General features: G+C 38.4%; 1 non-coding gene across 1 annotated transcript; it reads right to left on the bottom strand.

The window, feature by feature from the left end:
- Window positions 1–4,352: 4,352 nt before the first annotated feature.
- LOC121204219 (small nucleolar RNA R71) lies at window positions 4,353–4,459 on the bottom strand. Its single transcript, XR_005899148.1, has one exon. It is a non-coding gene; the product is annotated as a small nucleolar RNA R71 (small nucleolar RNA).
- Between the last annotated feature and the right edge of the window lie 6,608 nt (window positions 4,460–11,067).

An 11,067-nucleotide genomic window follows, 5' to 3' on the forward strand; every position in this document is an offset into this window, starting at 1 on the left:
CTGGCGCCCACATACTTTCCGTGAAACATGAACTTGAAGAACTCCCAAGTCAATTGATTAGATGAGGTACCCTCTTTTACCGTAAGCCACCACTGGTAAGCTTCATCCCTTAGCAAGGACAAGACACCCTTCAACTTTTGTTCCGGGGTGCAGTCGAGGTCATCCATAATTCTTTCGGTGGCCTCCAACCAGTATTCTGCCACACTAGGGGCCACCCCAGAAACTCCCCTAAAGATCTCTGCTCCATTTGACCGGTGTTGTTTTGTAACCGGCCTACAGCCCCTAGTAACAGTACTAGACCCAGCAGTACCAGTAACCCCTTCCAAAATACGAAGCATCGCCTCGGACAGTGCGTCATCCCTAGTAGCTTAGTCAAATGACCCTATTTCAGCAACCGATGAAGCTGATGCTTCCCTCGCCTCAATGTCTGGCATGTACCCCCATGCCGATAATCCAGCTCTAGCACCTCCAGGGCCTCTACTACGGCCGCTTGCACCCCTTCTAGTGCTCATGATCACTTCGCGTATAAGCTGGTTTAGAAAATTTTATGTAATTTAGCTCATAGTTTTAGTAATTAAGCAGATGTTTTATGACAGTAGTAGTTAAGAGTTGTTTTCGCAATCGCAGGCTCACTACAGTCTTAGTTTCCTATGGTTTCACAGTTTACTCTAACTAGAGTAGTATGGTCAAATTTTTAAAGTAACCACAGTGTTTCGTATTGCATAATAGTTTAAAAGAAAACAACAGTATTCAGAAAACTTACGAATTCAGCGTCGGAGACTCGGTGAACCACACTTTCAAGAAACATCCGATAAAATAGTTCAAATACTACAAATATTTTGAAACAATTCTTTCAAAAATTCCATTTTTGAAAACCCAACCCACAGCTGAGGTTTGCAACTTGACTCTGATACCAGTAAATGTAACACCCCAAACTCAGCCCAGAAGTTAGACCCGAACTTAGAGTGTCACATAGAATTATTTTCTGAAAACCATGTTTTCATTAGAAACCCTTTTTATTTGAAATGTAGTACATTGAAAAATTATTAATTTTATTCCCAGAAATTCCTTTTTGGGTTACAGAAGTTAATTTTGAAAATAACCAATTTATGAAAACATGATGTTTAAAAGTTAAGTTGCGAAAACGTAGTGTTTTGAAAACAGTTGTTGCTTTGGAAAATCGCGATCTACTTCTAACAATTATAAAACATAGTAGATAAAATCCCAAAGTTTAAAATAAAAACCAGAATCAAGAGAGGCCTTATTACAACCCAAATATAAAAAAAAAATACGCAATAGTAAATAAACAAATCTAAAAACATAAGCAGTGTGTGGCCATCTCCGAGTCCCTCACAGAACCGATCCATCTATCACTGGGGATTACCTGCACAGTTAATAAACGGGGTGAGTTTACAAAAACACAGTGTGTAATCCCCTAGCATCCAAACAGTCAGTCAAAAATAGGATTTAGAACCATTTTGGGCTTGAGCTCTATCCAGTAATAGTATAGTCCAATTCAAAATATATGTGGGCCAAAGCCTGGCTCATTAACATTTGGGTCTCAACCCATCACAGTCTCAATTGGGCCTAGCCCATCTCAGAACCAGAATCAGTTTGGCCTAGCCCATTTTAATATCAAACCCATATGAATAATGCATGATAACCGATCCAACCCTGCCCTTGCCTCCGTCCAACCTTGCATTATCTATGGGGAGTAAATCACCCACGCCATTCCTACACTTACAGAGTTAGCACCGGTTGCAACACTAACTAGAGTCGCAGCAAAGCTACTAATATCAGAATATGTGGCACAACCACCAATACGGTTTCTTCCTATATAACAATATCCCAATCCAAGCAGTATGTCATGTATGCAGAATGTCATGCACAAAATCAGTCATAAAAATCACAGACAAATAGTCATTTACCCTCGAGGGGCAAAATAGTCATTTTACCCTTTAAGGGTATTTTGGTCATTTTACAAATTTTGGGGTCCCAGTACAGATTACGACCTCATAGATGGTTTCTTATCACCTCGAGCGAGTCAAGTGACCTAGATGGTCAAAATGGTAAAAATGGGCCCAACGCCCATTACTCGGCCCAAGTGGAACCACACGCTCGTGTAGCCTATTTAGCCCAATTTCAGTCAAGGCTATGTGAACACCATAGCCCAGTTTATTATGTCTTACTTACCGTAGATTATATCCGTGTGGGACCTACGAGCCCATTTGGCCCACACGGCCCATTTCGGCCCATCGAGGCCTAGTACCGCCCCAGTACACGAAAACGCTTGTGGTGGCCTCTACAGTCAATCGCCCCTGATTTGTGGGCATGATTTACCACACGAGCGATCGTACGCTCGTGAGGCCTCAACTGCAAAAGTTTCAGCTTTTCTGTTTTTGCTGATTAACGGTTGAGGCAGTGTGATTACACACCTTAAACGAAGTTGCGCAAATAGCCCTCAAGTCTAAAGCCTACACTCCACCAAAAATGCTCCATTAGTCAAAGTAATAGGATTAACATCCCCTTTTCTACTCTTATTGGAATTACTACAGCAACACTTGCCTTACTTCCAAGAGTGAGATTAAGCTTGAATGAACTGTTGACAAAGGCTGAATACCATTCCTTGACAGAACTCTATACAATCGAACTCTATTAACCTATATCGATATCAATCACATATAGATTGAACTAATATAATCACTCACCAAAAACGTGAAACCGGTTGTAAAAATAAAGCAGTCGTCCCTATTCTCAAAGTGAGAATCCAAAAGATAGAGGCAAGGTTCAGTACCCACACGCTCCTAGCCATAAAAAGAAGTAAGAAGATATAAGAGAGATTACTACACCATAAAATGAAAAGAATAGAGAGGGAGACAAGCACCTACCGATTGCCCAAGAATCAGTTGCAAAAGCCGGAAGTAGAGGTAGGGAAAAAAGAGTGATGCCACCACTGTTACAGTACCAAAGGGTGAAAAGGTTATAAGAGGAGAGAAGAGAAAAGAAGAAGTATCTGGTAAAGGATCTGAAGAAGGGAAGGATGATAAGAGAAGTGGTTAATAGAAGAAAAGAGGTGCAAAAAGAAAAGAGAGAAAAGTTATTCGGTCACCAACAACTAGAAGAAGAAGGGGGAGATGGAGAAGTCAGCCAAAAATGAAACCAATAGTTAAAACCCAAAAGTACAAAAAATGACAGAACTAACTGGTAAAAGTCGAATAAGAAAAATGCCAAAGCCTGAAAGAAAACTCCTCCCCAACACAATTTGGCCACAAGAAAAACAATAGCTCTTGAGCACCCTCAGTTGAATTTGTCATACACAAACCTCTCCATTCGGCTGCAACTCTCCCCATTTCAATTTCCTTGATTTTCTCCACAAATTCCTCATTAACTTACTCCAGCTTCCCCCAATTCAAATTCAATTCAACAACCATGACCAGTTCAAACTTCATCCTTTTACCAAGTCCACAACAACCTCAAGAGTGTTTCAATCCAATTCAACCAGTTACCATCCCCATATAGCAAAATAATTGCATATTGCTTGCAAGGGGATTCGAACCCAAGCCCCCCTCAATAGCTCAACACGCCACTTACCTCCTTGCCACAAGCTCTTTTGTGTCACAAAATATCCTCAATTAATTATAAGGTCTATAGGTGAAAGCCTAGGTTCCTTTAAAAGAAAAACCAAAATAAATTGCAAGAGTCAAGACTTGAACCCAGGCTCCCTTGCAACCTTAATGATGCCACAACCACTAGACCACATGATCTTTTGTGTCATTTATTTAACACAATAATTTAAAAGGCCTACTTCCAAGCATCTAGGGTTTTATTCACTTAAAACCAAAATTTTTGCTAAAGCCCAGGTTTGAACCCAAGACTTCTCCAACACTACTCAAGGCCATTAACCCCCAAAGTAGACATTTAATTGTGTCATTCACTTGGACAACTACATTCCAATTCCTCTGGTACGCGAAGCCTATTTCTTCTAGGCCCAAATTCAGGGCGTTACAGTGCCACTCTTTACTGAGATAAATCTAGGAATCAGAAGGTTGGATATTGTGGCACCCCAATTTGAATTGAAACCAGTGATGTTTCAAATGCTCCAAATGGTGGGTCAGTTCAATGGTATACCCACGGAAGATCCAAACTTATACCTTCATTTTCTCATAAAGGTAAGTGATTCATTCAAGATAGTTGGTGTGATTGAAGACACATTAAGGTTGAAACTATTTCCATTCTCATTGCGAGATTCAGCACGAGCATGGCTGAATTCATTGCCACCAAGTTCAATATCTATATGGAAATAATTAGCAGAAAGGATTTTGATAAAATATTTTCCATTGAGTAAGAATGCAAAATTGCGAAATGAGATAATAACTTTCCAACAATTGGATGACGAATCTTTATATGAGACATGGGAAAGACTCAAGGAATTACATCGTAAGTGTCCTCATCATGGGATTCCTAATTGTATCCAATTGAAGATGATTTATAATGGTCCTAATACACACATAAGATTAATGGTAGATGCTTCTATGAATAGTGAAATTTTGTCTAAGTCTTACAACGAGGCTTATGAGATCATTGAAAGGATCACAAGTAATAACTACTAATGGTTGATGAATTGAGAAATTTTAAGAAGAAGGGTGTAACGCGTAGGTTTGTGAAAGTGTACATAGTCGTTATCAAGTAATAAGTAAGTATTGAGTTATCGTCTCCACAGAGATTGCATTTGTGTTAAATCACTTGATTGTAAAATTACCCTTAACAAATTAGTAAATAAAAACACAATATGGTTGAAAAGTGATGATTAAAATATATTAAACTAAATGCAATGATCCCTAATGCAAATTATCCTATGTATGCAAACTATATGAATGAAATAGATTTTAGCAAAATTAAACACAATTTGCAACAATTATAACGTAAATAAACTAGGACAATTACTTTAATTAAACTCAATTTATTATCAACATGCTTAATAATATTCTAAAAAATATTCCATGGCAATTCGATCTTTCATGATTTTGGAAACCACATTAGGTCCTTCTGAAATCCTTTACTTAGTAAATACGCATTTTACTGATCCTTATTTACTAAGGGTTTCTTAGCATTCGTGTGAGGTAACAGGGACATGTTAGGTTTGAAACAGTTTAATCACATAAACCTAAAAACTATACAGATAACAAAGCTTGGATAGAGTTGTTATGCAACCTGCAATTTAATCGGGTTAGGATCTAAATTGAGCATGCACATTTCAATTATGTGTCCACTAGTGTCGTCTGATTAGGATCAATCAGCTAATTTAGGTGCATTTTAATCAGATATGAAAGATATACAGACTTGATTTTAATTGAAAACATGATCGATTGAGGCATAAACATTATAAGCATGAATCAAATAAATATTATTTAATCAAAGCAATCATCCTAGCTTAAATAAAATTAAGCTAACATTGTTGTAAACAAGAACAAAGAACACATAGAAATTTTTTTTAGATTTAATTAAAGAAAAGAAAGATTAAACAAAAATCAGAGTGGCTGTCACCCAAGACTCTGATGACGAGGCTCCTTCACTCCTTCGTTTTGCTTCTTTGCTAATGGCTCTCCAAGGTGGCCGACCAAGGGCTCTTTAAGAGGCCTAATTGCTCAAATTCTATGAAGAGATGATGCTAGGTGTGGGGAATGGACAATGCTAAAGAGAATTGAGACAGAAGAGAGAATGATGAGGGATAAGGGATCAAATAAGGTCTTATTTATAGGTGAAGAGAGGAGGATAGTTTGCTAAAAATAGAGAGGTTCAGTCTCTTCAAGCTTTTCCAATGAGTGGCCGGTCATGCTTAGTGGATTTTGAGTTGAATTTTTCTTGATTTTTAAGCAATTTGAATGCCATAACAACTCAGGATTGAGACTCGGTCAAATGAAAATCTTCGGGCAAATATCTAATTTCTTCAACATTGCAAATATCTTGTGTAATTAAACCAAAAAGTGGTTTATGTGGACAGCCATGTGTAGCCAAAATTAGGTTGACTTGATCTTTAATTTGGATGGTTTTTGTAATCCAATAAAGCTATCAGACCTGTCCAAAATAAATCAATAAATTAAAGGACCAAAGAATAAAATAAATAATTAATTAAAACCCAAATTATTAATGGAATATTTTAAAATGAAATATTAAATATAATTTCATATTTTATCATTTAATTTAATCATGCATGGCCCATTTTATGTCTTAAAAATATAATATGTTCAAATAAATATAAAATAAGCCATTTCATGCATGAAAACTATATAATAAAGCATAAAATCACATTTTCATAATTTTTATGTCCTAATTTCATAGTTTCACATATTTCATTAATTTATTAAACAATTACTTAGTTTCAACAATGAATTTAAGTAAAAAGGTGATAAATTGTATATGAAAAATCCTATATATATTTTAGTTTACAACGGGTAGCCGGAGTGCATGAAGGTGACGCACTGACTTCACTCTCTGCTCAGGTATTGATCAGCTGATAACATCATAGCAATAATGTGCAAGAGTACACTGTTGATGCAATTATAGTAGACAGATGTGAGTCTGTCAGATATCGATCCCACAGGGATGGCTGTCTTTTGTCTTTTAATGTCGGTGGAATAGATAGATAGAAATGAGATAAATTGTGAGGATAGTTGTCGGAGCAATATCTTGATGATGATGATAAACTGGTATCCACAACATGAATCTTCAACAGAATACTAAGTGTTCACAAGGTATAAAAGATAGGTGATTGTCGATGCAATAAAATTAATGTACATCTTACTAAATGTCACTCTTTGGTTTAATTTGTGACTTAACCATGCACATTAAACTCACATTCTGATGATGGAAATAGGGCACTATTAAGAACCAGTGGACTAAATTCCTTTAGTCCTTACTCAACTTCCGTTGAAAACCTTATTGGCTCAAACTGTCACTGCACCTTCTAGTGTTAGCGACTACAACAACACTTTCGTGTTTAGAACATTGAAACCCTTAAGATTAAAAAAGAACAATAATATTTAGCAAGATAACATTTAACAAAGTGTTCATTATATTTCCATACAATAGAAAACATAGAGTAATCACCAGCGTTTTCAAGAAATAAGAAAGAATCGAATGAAGAATACTATTCCTAGGCTACTTGATTGAATCTATCCATTTCACCTTGTTCTGCACTTAGATCTCCTCGTCAGGAATGGATCTGGATCAATTTTCACGTTGGCTCACCCAAAGGAAGCTCAAGTTGCTATAGCCGCAAGCTTCAAAGTAGGGTAAGAGAATCGTGGTCCACCAAAAAGTCAAGAGAGGTCAGGTCCACTGAACTATGAAACAGAGGAAACTTTAATGAATAAAATGTACTAATTGGCCAAACCAAAAATCCTGAAAAACTTATGGTGTAACACCCTAAACTCGGCCCAGACGTTATGGCTGAATCTGGCGTGTCAAATTGAAGTGTTTTAGCGAAAATCATGTTTTCATTGAAAACCCTTCTTAAAATAAAAGAAACCCTAATTAACTAAAAAAAACCTTTCAATTACGAAAGCCTTGTTTAAAACATTTGATTTCTTTTAAAAAACTTAGTTGCGGAAACGTAGAAAACATACTATAATTTAAGAAATCCATGTTCAACTTTTCGTAATTACAATGAAAATAATAATAATAATTCAAGTAATACTAACATAATGAAAACGTTATTACAATCTGGTCTGAACATACTTAAAAAGAAATAAAAACTTAAATGCTTAAAAAAAAACAAGTCGAAATCCTCTTGCTAGCCGGCCACCCAGAGTCCCTCCAAACATCGAACCTTCTACTGAGCATCACCTGAAAATAAAATAAAAGAGGTGGTGAGTTTTCGTAAACTCAGTGTGTACAATCCTCACCAAAAGCAAGCATTCAAAATTAAAAAAAAACATCATTCATCAATCATGCAATGCAATCCCATCCAAATTATCCATCCGCTACACACCAGTTTCGTCCCCCGTCACACCATGTGGGGATATAAACATCGACCCACCCAACCCACACACCATGGTAGCCCAGTTGCGGAACTACATTCATTACATATTGGGCTTTAAAAGCCGTCAGTGGATCCACGATTGTCAAGCAACCATGCGATCCTCATATACTTCCTCCGTTCCATAATTCCCACCCATATGCAACCTAAGCGGAATATCATATGTATGCATGTCACATCCATAAAACATACATTCAACACCTAGGGGTAATTTGGTCTTTTTTTCCCTTAAGGGCGTTTCGATAATTTATGATTTTCACTTACCTTGCCCCGTTAACAAGTCCTGTGAGCTAAGATGAACGAATACTACGCACCAGGTAGGGTTCTAGAGAAGAGGAGGTGCGTCGTTAAGACCACTTAAGTACCAAGCTCTCCCTAGATCCAATCCTAGACGTGCATATACCCGTTGCCACACCTTAACCCCTTTGACCTGTCCACTGTCGCAATATATTAATTAAGTCTTATGTGGATATCATATACATGGCCTATAACCCCTCACAAAGCCTAAACAATTTCACATACCTACATCTGGCCCACTAAGCCCAATCATATTCATATGGCCCATTAGGCCCAAATCATCTGTATATGGCCCATTAGGCCCAAATCACATTTATATGGCCCGTTAGGCCCAGTCACATTCATACTATCACATAGCATCAACATTCAGTTTTTGCCTATTATGGGCCCATTTAGCCCATTTCGGCCCATATGGCCAAATCACAACCCTAGTCCACAGAATACCTATCAGTCTCCCTTTTACGAGTGTTCAGACACTCGCAAGACTATCGTAGCCAAACTTTCAGCTTTTTGGCATTTCGACTTTTACCGATACATAATGTGTGTGCAGTGTATGTACACACCTGGTAAGCAAGCATGCTGCGATTCCCTTAGTCGCAAACCTAAAAATGATAACATCCTACAATTAATCGCATGCTTAATACATTTTTTTACTAAAACCGAAACCTCACCTTTCACCTTACCTTGCGCGACAAGTATAACAACCCCTTCTTTAATCACTAAGCACGATCAACTCCTAGATCTGCATCAATCTTAACTATTAAAACCAGAATAATATGTGACTCGTATCCAACGCAAGTCCCCTTACCTTAACTATGACCATTCGGCCAACTAAGATTAAGAGTACTTACCAACGTCTCCCACCTGAAGAGCAAATTGGCAGAAAGTTAAAACCCGAGATCCGATACTTATTTCCTACCAAAGTTGATTAGAAAAAGTGAGGGAAGAACAACGTAATAGATTCTTAGAAAAATCAATTATGAGAACAAAGCAGTTACACTAGGCTTGACCGATTAGAAAGGGCACTAGCGGCACTAAGAGTATTCGGCCAAGAAAGTTTCTACCCTTGCGATTTTTATGGCAAAAGAGAGTTATTCGGATTCAAGAAAGGAGAAGTTAGTTAAAGTAAAAAAAATGAATCAAAACCCTGATTAGAAGAAGAATAGAAAATTGACACAATAAGAGAAAGAAAGAAGCAAGGGTTTTCGGCATTTTGGATCTTGAAGAGAAAAGGGTTTCCGGTAACAGGGTGACAAAGATTTTGGCATTAGCCTGGCAACCTTGCATTCGGCACCTATTTATAGTCCCTATAGCCGAATTCTTCAAGCCCAAGTTCCCAATTCAGCTCCACTTACTCCTCACTTCTCATCTCCTCATTTTTCTCTCTGATAACCCTTTGATCCTTTCCTTAATTTTCTCTTCTGAACACTCCCCTTGGAGTCCATCTTCACGCCACTTCCATCTTTCTACGAGGCCAAAATTAAACTCTAAAAATATTAAGATGGGATTCAAACCTTGGACCCCCTTGCTAGCTACTAACGCCACCTCACTACACCTTATGTGGCGTCCCTTGGCCACTCCACCACAGGCTCCTTTTGTGTCCAATTTATTCAAAAGCCTACCTATTTGTCAACCCTGATTCTTTTAATAATTAAATTATAATTTCTTCTACCCCTTAATTCGAACTCAACCTTAGCTAAGACCTTTTAAAATTATCACTTGGATAAGAATATAAAACACAATTTTTATCAAAATCAAAAATAAAGAAAATTTGGGATTTTGGGATTTTTGGGGCGTTACAACTCTACCCCCTAAAAGAAATTTTGTCCTCAAAATTTCCAACTACTAACACAGACTACCACCCCACACTTTCGCTGCCACTCTAATTCTAAGTTAGGTAAATAGTACACTATGGGTAAGTACGTACCATTATTCACCTCTAGAGCGTCTCCATCCTCTTGACGACGTGCTTCATAGACCAAAGTTGGCTGCCTCTCCACAGCATGACCAGCACCTCTGCCTGGTGCTCTACGACCCAAATCGTTTCCAACCCTGGCCTGATCACGGCCTCTCAGTAGTAGCTGACCACCCCTCAATGGCTGTACACCACCTCGGTCCATGACTGGCACCTAAGCTGACATTCTAGGGCAATTCCTGATCCTATGCTCCATAGATCCACAAGCTAGACAAGCTCCCGTCCTCTTCCAACACTCGCCTACATGACCTTTCCCACAGTCAGCACAAAGTGGCACCCCTAGATTAATAGCAGGGGCCCTGCTTATCTGGCCCATCAACTTTGGCCCTGCCCTAGGCCTCTGACCGACACCAGGAGTCTCAGCCTCCCTTTTATTCTTACCCAATTATTTCTCACGATTTAGGCGCCCAATGTTCTTTACCTCCTCTGCTATCTTTGCTTTCTCCACTGATTCCGAGAAAACTCGTTCCATTTGTGGAGTTATCAACACCCTAAGGCTATCTCCTAGTCCATCCTCAAACCTAATGCAACGCTCATAGTCCGTTGCCACTATAACTCTTACATACCTACTAAGGTGTAGGAACTTCGCCTCATACTCTGCCACCGATTTGTTTCCTTGGGTCAGGTTCAGGAACTCCTTTCTTCTAGCATCCACATACTTCCCTTGAAATGCAGCTTTGAAAAACTCCCAAGTGATCCGCTCCAGTTGGGTTCCCTCTTTCACTGTCAGCCACCACTGGTAGGCTTTTCCCTAAGC

The sequence above is a fragment of the Gossypium hirsutum genome, chromosome A07 (genome assembly GCF_007990345.1).
Source record: "Gossypium hirsutum isolate 1008001.06 chromosome A07, Gossypium_hirsutum_v2.1, whole genome shotgun sequence".
Lineage (NCBI taxonomy): Eukaryota > Viridiplantae > Streptophyta > Magnoliopsida > Malvales > Malvaceae > Gossypium > Gossypium hirsutum.